The sequence below is a fragment of the Mustela erminea genome, chromosome 5 (genome assembly GCF_009829155.1).
Source record: "Mustela erminea isolate mMusErm1 chromosome 5, mMusErm1.Pri, whole genome shotgun sequence".
Lineage (NCBI taxonomy): Eukaryota > Metazoa > Chordata > Mammalia > Carnivora > Mustelidae > Mustela > Mustela erminea.
Window position 1 is genome coordinate 106935450 of NC_045618.1, and position 13451 is coordinate 106948900.

The 13451-nt window shown below is 39.1% G+C and overlaps 1 non-coding gene across 1 annotated transcript; it reads left to right on the top strand.

The window, feature by feature from the left end:
* The first annotated feature begins 7607 nt into the window (after positions 1–7607).
* On the top strand, positions 7608–7709 carry LOC116592131. Its single transcript, XR_004286323.1, has one exon. It is a non-coding gene; the product is annotated as a U6 spliceosomal RNA (small nuclear RNA).
* The last annotated feature ends 5742 nt before the right edge of the window (positions 7710–13451 follow it).

The window sequence follows — 13451 nt, forward strand, 5'->3', positions numbered from 1 at the left end:
CAAGGGAAATAATCAACAAAACCAAGAGGCAATCTGTGGAACAGAAGAAGATATTTACAACTGACATATCTGAGAAAGGGCTAGTATCCAAAATCTATGAAGAACTTACCAAACTCAAAAATGAATAATACAATTAAAAAATCAGCGGTAGACTTGAATAGACATTCTTGCAAAGAACACATACAGATGGCTAACAGATACGTGAAAAAAGGCTCCACATCACTGATCATCAGGGAAATACAAATCAAAACTATAAAGAGATCTTCCCTCACACCTGTCAGAATGGCTAAAATCAACAACACGAGAAACAATAGGATGTAGAGAAAAGGGAGGGAATGCAAACTGGTGCAACCACTCTGGAAAACAGCATGGAGTGTCCTCAGAAAGTTAAAAATAGAACTACCCTGTGACCCAACAATTGCACTATTAGGTATTTACCCAATGAATACAAAAATACTAATTTGAAGGGATACACACTAATATTTATAGCAGCATTATCTACAATAGCCAAATTATGGAAACAGCCCAAGTGTCCATTGACTGACGAATGGATAAAGAAGATGTGATATATATGATGTATATACACACAAACATATATGTATAGTGTGTGTGCGTTTGTGTGTGTGTGTGTATAAGGGAATATTACTCAACATAAAAAAGAATGAAATATTGTCATTTGCAATGATATGGATGGACCTAGAGCATATTATGCTAAGCAAAAGAAGTCAAATAGCATATGATTTTACTCCTATGTGGAATTTAAGAAACAAAACAAATGAGCAAAGGGAAAAAAAGAAGAGAGAGGGAGACAAACCAAGAAACAGACTCAACTAGAGAGAACAAACTGATGGTTACCAGAGGGGAGGTGGATGGGGGTTGGGTGAAATAGGTGATGAGGATTAAGGAGCGCATGTGTTGTGAGGAGCACTGGGTGTTGTATGGAAGTGTTGAATCACTATATTGTACACCTGAAACTAATATCACACTAGGTTAACTAAGTGGAATCTAAATAAAAACTTTTTTTTTTTAAGATTTTATTTATTTATTTGACAGAGAGAAATCACAAGTAGATGGAGAGGCAGGCAGAGAGAGAGAGAGGGAAGCAGGCTCTCTGCTGAGCAGAGAGCCCGATGCAGGACTCGATCCCAGGACTCTGAGATCATGACCTGAGCCGAAGGCAGCGGCTTAACCCTCTGAGCCACCCAGGCGCCCCTTTAAGATTTTATTTATTTGACAGAGAGAAATCACAAGTAGGCAGAGAGGCAGGCAGAGACAGAGAGGGGAGGAAGCAGGCTCCCTTGGAGCAGAGGGCCCAACGTGGGGCTTGATCCCAGGACCCTGGGACCACGACCCGAGCCAAAGGCAGAGGCCCCAACCCACTGAGCCACACAGGCGCCCCTAAATAAAAACTTTTTAAGAAAGTATATAAATGCACTAAAGGCAGGCTTGAGGGAGTCAAGTGGGCTGGGGAGGGGTTCATTCCATCAGGGTATCAAAAGTCCAACGAAAGCCAACACCCTACCTGTCTTAATCCCCAGAGACACCCCAGATCACAGGCTTAGATGTACCAGAGAGACCTGATTCCAATTCATACACGTGTGACCTATGGCAAATCACAATCTCTCTGAACCTCAACTTCTTGTCCCTAAATTGTTGTCCATGGATCGTTGTAATAACTTAAAGTACATGAATTACTTACTTAGCACAGTGCCAGCTATCTGTGAGGCCTTCCCTTTCCCTCTTCAGTTTCACTGCCCTTCCATTTCTTTCTCTGCTTTAGACCTGCAGGGCAATATGAAGACTGTTCTTTTACTTATAAATACATTCATTTGCTCAATACTTTTTTAAAAAGATTTTACTTATTTGTTTATTTATTTGAGAGTGTAAGCATGATCCAGGGAAGGAGTAGAGGGAGAGGGACAAGCAGACTCTGCGCTGAGTGCAGAGCCTGATGTGGGGCTTGAACCGAGGACCCCAACATCTTGACCTGAGCTAAAACTAAGAATCGGATATCCAACCAACTTAGCTACCCAGGTGCCCCCATTTGCTCAACATTTTATCAGTTGTCAGGCTTCTGATTTTTCCACTATTGAGAAAGAATCATGAGTAATGCAAATAAAGGACATGTCAGAGGTGGGCATTCCTATATTCATTCTTTCTACAGATGCTTGCTGTATTGACTGTACCAAGAGCAGAGCCAAACTTGTTCCCTGTCTGTGTGGGGTGGAGTTGGGGGGTGGGAAAGTGTCGAGGCAGGGTGGGACACCAGAATCAGTTCCAAAAAAGAGGTAGTGCTTGAATTGAATCTTGGAGGGAAGAGTGGGTTAGAAAGAGGAGGGTGGGGAGGGAAGAAGGCCCTATACAAAGCAACACATTTCAGTTGTCTATTCTCAAACATGAGCAGCCAGAGATTGCCACTCTCTCAGGAAAGCTCCTAACATGAAAATCAAAGATTAACCCCCAAACTGGGGGAAAAAAGATAATAGTACTTTGAGGAAATAAAAATGTAAGAAGAACTCTTCTGAAGAGATTATTAATAACTTTATTGAAATTAGGCACAATATAGGGGATCCTTGTTGGCTCAGTCAGTTGAGCGGCTGCCTTCAGCTTGGGTCATGATCTGAGGGTCCTCAAATGGAGCCCCACATGCTCAGCTGGGAGCCGGCTTCTCCCTCTCCTTTGGGCCCTCTACTTTCTTGCACTCTGTCTCTCTCTCAAATAAATAAATAAAATCTTTTTAAAAATTAGGGAAGATATACCCATGAAACAAGAACAGAATGCTATAAAAAATCAAAGAACAACAAACAAAAATCTTTTGGAAATAAAAATTTTTAAAGCAGGATCAAGATGAGATGAAGAGGGGCGCCTGCGTGGCTCAGTGGGTTAAAGCCTCTGCCTTCGGCTCAGGTCATGATCCCAGGGTCCTGGGATCGAGCCCCGCATCGGGCCCTCTGCTCAGCAGGGAGCCTGCTTCCCTTCCTCTCTCTCTGTCTGCCTCTCTGCCTGCTTGTGATCTCTGTCTGTCAAATAAATAAATAAAATCTTTAAAAAAAAAAAAAAGATGAGATGAAGAGGGAAAACTAAGGGAATAAAGTAATCTGACTTTTAAGATGGACAAAACTGGATCCTATTACTATGTTCTAGATTTTTTTTTTCTTCATAAAAGTCTATACACTAGAATTATTTCTAATACCCCAAAGAACTGACTATGAGAGAGCTGATGGTCTCCCAAGGATGAGGGAGTGCTGAGGAAAAGTAAAAGATTTTATTTCTATCTCTTAGTCTAGAGATGAAAATTGCCGTCTCCCATCCTTGCTCACAAAATCATGTGGCAAAAGGTGGTGGTACTCTGTATGTCATCTGTTAAAGAATACTTTTACTCAAGGATAAAATAATGCCTCTGATACAAGTATGAAATAAACATGTGAAAAGTATTTTTTTTTCCCCTAATACTGAGAGAACCAGCTGGATACTATAATTGGTTGAGAAGAGAACTCAAAGTACCACATACTTTGTAGTCAGAAAAGGAAAGCTGAAATAACTTTGAAGGACGAAACTCAGAAAGTAGATTTTATTTGCCTTACTTCTTAATACCCAACTCTGAAAAGAAGCTAGGGAGTGTGTTAAAAATGTTAGTAATATTTTCTCAGTTTTGAGCTTTTTTTATTTGCTTTTTTGTTTGTCTACTGATTAACGTCTTCACCTACAACATGAAGGGTTATTCTTTAAGGGTAAACTGCCTAGATAGCAAACATTCTGTGCCTTAGAAAAATGTTCTGGACTCCATGTTTATTTTATTGTATTTTTTATTGTTTAAACACCTCCTCCCAAAGAATCCTCACTTATGATAGAGCTATGGTTCATTTTAATCGTGTTAGTTTCCATGTTTATTTTTAAATGCTTTATTGCCACTTTAACTAAACAGGTAAACAAGTGCTCTATCAGAGCACCCACCAGCTCATCTTAACTGAATATCCAAGCTTCTCTGATAACTTTTTTGACTTCTGTGCTTTCCAGAAAGTGGGCTGGGCCTTGACAAAATTGTTAATTAGGTGAATTCTTTTTCAGTTTATTCCTTTTACATTCTAATTTCTATTTTTTTTTTTTCTGGTTCCACACAGCTCCTTTCAAGGACCCAACACCAGGAAACGCACTTTCAGTTGCCTAAGGTATTGTCTTACCCAAGTGAAACCTATGCAACTGATGCTGAATATTTTCCTTTCTCCTAACTCCTCTATCAAAACCCACCTGCCCTGTGCTTACCTCCCTAGAATTCCTATTCTCTCTTAATCTGATGAACTCTTTGATGGTAAGGAATTAATAATGTCCTTTCCCAAGTATCATTTGCATTTTAGCAGAAGAAAACACTAAGATGTATTTAAATAGTGTGTTTAAAAACTAGATGCATTTAAATACTTGCTCTACCTACATTAGCAGACATGGACTATTCCTGGACTCAAGTAGCTTACGTTCTATTAAATTAAGTCAATGTGGTAAGTGCTATAGTGAAGTTGTATACAAAAAGTCCCAGAAGCCCTCACCTTTATGTTCAAATGAGTTTTCGGAAGGGTGTGAAGATGACTGAATGGGAAAAATAAAAGTCTTTTCAACAAATGGTACTGGGACAACTGAATATTTACATGTTAAAAAAAAAAAAGTTGGACCTTCCTCACACACCATATGCAGAAATTAACTGAAAATGTATCAAAAATCTAAATGTAAGAGTAAGCTGGAAAACTCCAAAGAAAATATTAGAATAAGCCTTCATTCCCTGGGTTAAGCAATTGTTTCCTAGATACAATACCCCAAACATAAACAACCAAATTAAAAATAAATAAATAAATTTTCATCAGAATTATGAAAAAACGTTTGTGCTTCAAAGGACACCGTCAAGAAAGTGAAAAGACAACACACAGCATGGAAACAAATACTTGCCAATCAAATCTATGATAAGAGTCTAATATCCAGAATATGTAAAGGACTTCAGAACAGACATTTTTCCTAAGAAGACACACAAATGGCTAATAAGCATATAAAAAGATGGTCAACTTCCTTAATCATTAGAGAAATGCAAATCAAAATCACAAGGAGATATTTCATCATGTAAATTAGGATGGTATAATTAAAAGAACAGACAATAACAACTGTTGAGAAGGTTGTAGAAAAATCAAAATCTTCATACACTGCTGGTAAGAATGTAAAATGGTAGAGGCACTTTGAAAAACACTTTGGTAGTTCCTTGAAATGTTAAACATAGAGTTTCTACAGGACCCTGACATTCCACTCCTAGGTATATACACAAGAGAAGTGAAAATATGTCCATACAAAAACTTGTACATGAATGTTCATACCAGAATTGTTCATAACAGCCAAAAACTGGAAACAGCCCACATGTCTATCAATTGGTGAATGGATAAACAAAATGTCTCATATCTGTATAGTGGAATATTATTTGGCCATAAAAAGGGCAGACTGATACATGCTGCAACATGAATAAACCATAATAATATTAAACTAAGTGAAAGAAGTCAGTCACAAAACTAGAGTATATGATTCTGTTTACGTGAAATATCCAGCATAGGCAAAACCATAGAGAAAGAAAGTAGGTGAATGGTTTGCCCCTCTCAGGGGCTGAGAGGAGTGAGGGAGTGACCACTAATGGATACATCGTTTCTTTTAGGGGTGATGAAATGTTCAGAAATCAGATTGTGGTGATGGTTGCATAACTCAGAATATTCTAGAAGCCACTGAACTGTATGCTTTAAATGAGTGAATTTTATGGTTTGTGAAACATATCTCCATATATCTGTATATGAAAAAGTCCCAGAAATATGAAGTAAATTTGAAGAGAAGGGAAGTCTTTATGAATTTTACCTATGGATTAAAGGCAGAAGAACAGTTTTCTGCATAAAGTAAAGCCAGAGAGAAAAGCAAGGGATTGTGAACTACATGGTACAGTTGACCCTTAAACAACACTGGTTTGTGGGTCCTCTTATACCTGGAGTTTTCCAATAAGTACTGTTCAGAACTGTAAATATACTTTCTCTTCCTTACGATTTTCTTAATAACATTTTCTTTTATCTACCTTTATTATAAGAATATAGTATATAACATAACTGAAAGGTGTTTATCGACTCTGTTATCAGTAAGGTTTCAGTAGGATATTAGTAGTTAAGCTTTGGGGCAGTCAAAAGTTACCCATGGATTTTCAACAGCTCAAGAGTCAGCGCCTTAGGCCCCACCATGTTGTTCAAGGGTCAGCTATGTTTGGGAAATGTGTGACTGATGCCCAATGCCTAAATGCCTGAAAAAAAAAGGTTTATGGGAAATAAGAATAGAAAGTAGGATATTTGCCTGGGTGGCTCAGTTGCTTAAGCCTTCGACTCCTGGATTTGACTCAGGCTGTGATCTCAGGGTCATGAGATTAAGCCCTGTGTCTGGCTCCATGCTCAGTGGGGAGTGTGCTTTGAGGTTCTGTCCCTCTCCCTCTGCCCCTCTAGCTCATGTTCTCTCTCTCTCTCTCTATCTCAATTAAATAAGTAATCTTTAAAAAAATAAAAAAAGGTAAGAAAGGAAAAGAGGGCCTAGATTAGCCAGTCCCTTCAGGATAGAGAAGGAGTGACCAAAAAGGGGTAATCAAAGAGCATGAAATAAAGAGATTGACCACAGAGGTGTGGACAGAGGTAAAAAGAATCCAAAGGGGATGATAAAGCTCAGCTCAGACCAACAACAGCAGGAAGTTGTTATGGTCCCAAAGCCTAAGGGGCCAACGTAGGAGAAAATGACCAGAGCTTAGTGAGAACCATAGCTATAGGAAAGAATCAAATTGATTTGGACATTAGGTAGAGGAAGGCAGCCACTGCCAAACCTGAGAGGAAAGAAACCCAAGGGTAGGGCAAGGGAGGGAATACCACGATTGTTGTCTTTCCCACCCTCCTGTCTCCTGTCAGCTGACCCACAGGGCAAAGCACAGAACCTGTTGATACAGTCCACATGGGTCAGCCGCCTGGGGTGGAGAGCCTGGCCCAGTGGGAAGAGTGAGTCTGGAGAGGAAGCAGCTCAGGCCCAGATCATAAAAGGCTTGTGGGCCTTGCCAAGCCGTCTGGACTTTGTCCTGTAGACAGGAAAAAAACCCATAAAAAGTGTTTAAGTAGGGAATGACTGCAATGTGATAGTTTAGATGGGGAGAGCCTAAAAATGGTTCTCAAAGTGTGGTACCAAGACCAGCAGCATCTGTGTCACCTGGCTTGTTAGAAATGCACATTCTTGGGTTTCCTCACTAAATTATGGGAGTGGGACCTAGCAGTCTGTATCCTAACAAGCATCTTCGAGTGTGATTCCAGTGTGTGCCAGCATTGGAGAACCACAGGCCTAGAACATTATTCCTGAGTCACATGTTCAGCAGAATTACTAGAAAATATGTATGTGTAGTAGAGATGGCTAGAAATAGTCTGGAGGGATATACTTCAAAATATTAATAATTCTTATCTCTAGGTGGTAAAATTGCATGAGTTTTACTTTCTTCTTTTATTTGTATTTTAATGAATTTTCATAATGCACATGCATTTTGACATAAGAAACACAAGTTATTTAAAAGAGAAGGCAGTGCTCACTTTGGGAGCATGTACTAAACTTGGAACAATACAAGAAGATTAGCATGGCCCTTGCACGAGGAGGACATGTATATTCATCATATGGTCCATATTTTTTAAAAATAATCAAAAACAAAAGAGAAGGCAGAAAATATAATGGAAATATGTTAATACTTATGCCCTTAAAATTTTAAAAATATGTGTATATAACTAAATTATCATAAGCAAAGTTAAAAGATGTCAAGCTGAGAAGAATTTACAAATTATATGACAGTAGGTTAATAAGAAAGAGAATATCCCAATATAAAAGTTAGCTAACGTCAGAAACCATAGTCTAAAAGAGAAGAAATATGAATAAAAATGTGAATTTCTAAAAATGTGGATATGATTTTTAAAAAATAATTAACATTGCTAATAATCAAATAAATGAAAAATTAAAACAAAAAGGCACACTTTTTGCTTATCTGATTGACACAGATTGAGTAATCCAGAGTTTTATGAGAGTGTGGAAAATGAATATTTTATCATGGTTTCAATAAGAATATAAAGAGTTATAAATTTTTAGATGCTAATTTCAAAATATCTTCTGAAAGCCTTGAAATACAGTTTTTGATCAGATAGGAATTTTCCCTGAGAAATAATCAGATAATTGTCCATAAGTGTATGTTTACCTTGAAAACATTGAGATGTTTAAACATTGAAGATGCTTAATTGCACTCCTAATCTGAGAAACTGGATTGAAAACAGTAAGCTATATTTCATCTATGACACTGTAAAAGCTTAATATTATTTCCAAATTCAAGCATTGTACAGGTTCTGAAAATACAGAAATAGGTTGTTGGTAGGAAGATAACTAGGTATATCCATTTTGGAAGACAATTTTGACACTGTCTATTAAAAAAAAAACTATGCTAAAAAAAAACAAAAAACAAAAAAACGCTATGCTTACTCCAACCCAATGACTCTACCTTTGGTGTCTAACCTACAGAAAAAGATACAAATCTACAAAGAGAAGAAATAAGCATGTGCATGCTCACCTACTATTTGTAATATACCCCCGCAAGAAAGAGGAGCAGCCTAAATTTCCATACATAAGGAACAGATAAATAAGAGATAGTAATATTGTAATATAAAGGAATGAATTTGATTTCTGTAGAATTACATAGGAACAGATTATCAGAAAGATTACTGAATGAAAAAGCAAACTATGGAATGATATATGCGGAACAATACTGGTTTGTGTAAAAAAAATAAGACTTTACTAAATGTTTTTGATACATATATGATATATGTATATTATGTATAAAAATGGATTATAATGTGCACCAAACTCATCATAGTTATTTCCTCTGCAGAGAAAGGAGGGGACCAATTTAGAAGACAGTCACCAAAGGGAGTTTTGATTTTCCTCTTCTTTTTTTTTTTTTTTAAGATTTTATTTATTTATTTGACAGACAGAGATCACAAGTAGGCAGAGAGGCAGAGAGAGAGGAGGAAGCAGGCTCCCTGCCGAGCAGAGAACCCGATGCAGGGCTCGATCCCAGGACTCTGAGATCATTACCTGAGCCAAAGACAGAGACTTCAACCCACTGAGCCACCCAAGCACCCCAGCCCTCCTCCTCTCTTTTTTTTTAAAGAAGAATATATGTATACTTGAAAAATATTTATATACATGGAAAAGCTGGGAAATAATGTGTTGAAACATCAATAGTAATTAATTTTGGGTAATGGGAAATCGGTATTCGTTTCTGCTTTTTGTGTTTTATTTATTAAAAATTCAAGCTCTTCCCCCAAAAGAGATGTATATAAAGAATCTTTGCCATAACCTTGTTGAAGAGGAAGGGGAAGGAGGAGAAAGAGGAGGAGCAGGAAGAGAGGAAGAAGGGAGGGAGGGGCGGGGGGGTAGGAAGGGAAGAAGGAAGGGAAAAAGAAAGAAAAGAATCAAAAGTCTCTATCGTATATGATTCTGGCTGCTAGGGGTTAGGGGAAGGAGGGATGGAGGAATACAGAGGATTTTTAGGGCAGTGAAACCACATTGTATGATATTTTAATAGTGGATGTGTGTCGTCTTATATGTATTCAAACCCACAGTATGGATAACACCAAGTGTGAATCCTAATGGAGACTTGCGACTTTGGGTGATAATGATGTGTCAGTGTAGGCTCAGCATAACAAGTGTGCTGCTCTGGTGAAGGGGGTGGATGACGGGGAGGCTGTGCATATGTAGGGGCAGGGGGTATATGGGATATCTCTGTACCTGCTTCTAGGTTTTTCTGTGAACCTAAAACTACCCTAAAAAAATAGTCTATTAAAAAAAAAAAAAAAAAAAGACAACTTAAAAGTTCCAGTATAGAGGGCTGATATAAATATGGTAGAAGAAAGGTATGGTATACCTTTCCTTTGGTAGAAGAAACTATCATTAAAAACAATGATAATATGGGGGCGCCTGGGCGGCTCAGTCGGTTAAAGCCTCTGCCTTCAGCTCGGGTCATGATCCCAGGGTTCTGGAATCAAGCCTCGCATCGGGCTCTCTGCTCAGCAGGGAGCCTGCTTCCCTTCCCCTCTCTCTCTGCCTGCCTCTGCCTACTTGTGATCTCTCTCTGTCAAAGGAAAAAATAAAATCTTTAAAAAAAAAATGATAATAAGAAGACATTTTTAAGCTTACAGGGAAGTACAAGATTAAAGTTTTTAAAAAGGCAGGTGCAGAGACGCCTGGGTGGCTCAGTCGTAAATCATCTGCACTGGCTCAGGTCACGATCCTGGGGTCCTGGGATCAAGTCCCACATCATCAGGGCTCCTTGCATGGTGAGAAACCTGCTTCTCCCTCTACTCCCCTGCCTCCTGCTTGTGCTCTCTCTCTCTCAATGTGATGAATAAATAATTAAAATCATTTTTTTAAAAAAGCAGGTACAAACAGAATTAATGTTAGGAATCCATTTTGTGAAAAAGAAACGAACATTTATGAAAGATGGATCTATGCCAAAGTGTCTTATAGTTTATCTGTATTTTCTCACTTACTTGAAGAGAGCCTTATTAATTAAAAAATAAAACTGACAAAAGGAAAAAAATCTAGCAAGGACAGGGAAGAAAAATAAGTCAATGGCACACCTAGTATTGCCCTAGGTGATAATTTGATTTTTATTTGGCTTCTATGCTTCCCTTTTGTTATTTTAAAACATACACACACACAACTGTCCAGCAGCTTTTCCCAAAAAGACAACCAGAACTTCATGCTGCCACAAGAACCCCTCTGATGGACAAAAAAGGATTGCAAACATGATTTCAAGTGGAAATGCAAGTGATTTATTGCATTACCTCCTAATGTGGGACAGCTGCGGACACAGCAATGCATTCCATGTATAGGAACCTGCTTTCCAGTAGCCACCAGACTTTCTAAACCATAGAAAGCCAAACCACGTGACTCAGAATCACCTGGAGGGCCTCTTGTTCCATACAAATTCTGACCCCTGGGGCAAGAGGCCCAGGCACCAGCAGAAATAAATATTCTGGAAGATTTCTAATGTGCTCTCAAACTCAAAAACCTTTGCCAGAGACGAATCACCGAATCACCGGGATTTTTCAGAAGCCTAGATTCTTCATTAAAGGGCCAGTCCTAACCATCGAGGTGAGGATAGCACACAGCAGCGTCTTTGAGCTCGCTTTGAAGAGTCCCAACACCAGAGAGGTAGAAGCTATTGTTATCAGTTACGCTCCCTCAGAGGCAGAGCCTTGGCATTTCACAGATGACTAGAGACAGAAGGAAATGCTTCCAGAATGACTTATCTTTAGGTAGCCCCTGATAGGAGAGATAGTATGGGTCAGGGAATTCCTCTCCATCCAAAGCACCAAGGAATGGAGCGGGGAACCAGGGCCAGGCCTATCACATAGGTGATGAGCATGTAAGGACATAAATCAAACTTCCCAGAATGCAGGGAATTCTTTTGATTGCATCACAAAGAAAGTCTGCTTTTGACAAAGGATTGTCTTCAGTCCCTAAGTACCTCAGGATGATAACAAGCCCCGCTAAATAGTCCTTAGAAAACTTTAAAAATGATTTGCCTTCTCCCTTTCCTGCCTCCAACCAATTTCTGACTGTAGGATGTAGAGACAGGATAGGAAAGCAAAATGTCCCCTCCCCAGTAAATGTGAGTTTTAGTGCACATGGAGCACCCTGCAGGGTGGAATGTTCTAGATCTCCAGTGTTCTCTATATAACCACTGACCACGTGTGGCTAGTGAGCACTTGCAATGTGGCTAGTAAGAACTGATATGAGCTGTATGCATAAAATACACATATTATGAAGACAGTGTAAAAAAAAAAATGTAAATTGGGGCGCCTGGGTGGCTCAGTGGGTTAAAGGCCCTGCCTTTAGCTCAGATCATGATCTCAGGGTCCTGGAATCGAGCCCCCCATTAGGCTCTCTGCTTAGCGGGGAGCCTGCTTCCCTTCCCCCTCTCTCTGCCTGCCTCTCTGCCTGCTTGTGATCTCTGTCAAATAAATAAAGTTTTTTAAAAAATGTAAATTACTTAATTTTTGATTACATGTTGAAAAGATATTATTAAAATTGCTCTCTTGTGTTTCTTCCTACTTTTTTTTTTTTAATGTGGCTACTAGAACACCTCAAAATATATATGTGACCTGTATTTCTATCAGACAGCAGCGCCTGGGAATGAAAAAGTAAGCAGGTACGGCCTAGCAAAAAATGTAAGTAGGAGAAGGGTACTCTATTGCTTTTCAACCTATCCCAAACAGAAGCACAGCTTCCATTTCAAAACGTCTCTCTCTGAACTTCTCTCAGGTTGCCAAGATTTCTCTCCTTTCCTTTGGTGACATTCCTTGTGGTGAAATGAGAGATGCACTCTTACATTCACTTTTTTCATCTCTCAGTTCCTCAAGGTCAGGGGCCATGGTGCCTTCTGTGTTTTGCATGGCTCTTCCCCCACCATGAATGCAAGATAAAGATGTGACCCACAACGATCACCATCTGTGCAAACTCCCTTCTATTGTTCATACCTGGTGGGTGTTCATCAACATTTGTGGTTGTTCATTAGGGCTCAGGTTTATCGATGAACGACCATAGCTAATTGATGAGCATTTATTGCTAATGAGTAAAGGCTGATTGAGAGATGATAATGGAGTTCCAGTTAACTCTAAACAATAGATCAAAAGGCAATTCAATCACCAGAAGACACCTGTTATGTGCCAAGCATAGGGTCGTAAGTATACATTTAACCAGGAAAAAAAAGAAGCAGTGAGATTAGAATTGTGCAGAGTACGCATTCAGTAACCACAGGAGGAAGACTTTGGCCCGAGAAGGGAATAGCTTGGTAGAAGGAATTTTAGACGTTAAGTTTAGGTTTTAGAGCTGATTAAGAGAGTCTCCTAAGTTGGGCAAAGCTGGAGTCTGTTGTAGCTCTTTGTGTGTTTAATTACCCATTGAGCTCTTCCTATTTAAATGATAGCTTATGCACGTGTACATACATCTACTCCAGAACACACGTGTGCACACGCACACGCACACGCACTTTGCTCACATACTTTGCCTCACACTACCCCCCTTCTACGGCTTAAAGCTCCACACTTCCCAAAAAAACCCCTCATGGGAAACAAGGAGCTTTTCAAATACGAATCTGAAAAAATTTAGAGGATTATAATGTTTAATCTTAAAACATTAGTTCTTCTGCTGCTGCTCGTACCAGTGGGCAATTACCAAAACAAGGATTAACTAAAATCCGACTTTGGCCAGTTGGTAGGCGGGGAAGCTGTGGGTCAAAGGGAGGAGTTTGTGAAAATCGCAAACACATTTTAAAGGATTAAGCAACTCATTTGCAGTGTTTCTGTGAGACCTGCCCCCTTTCC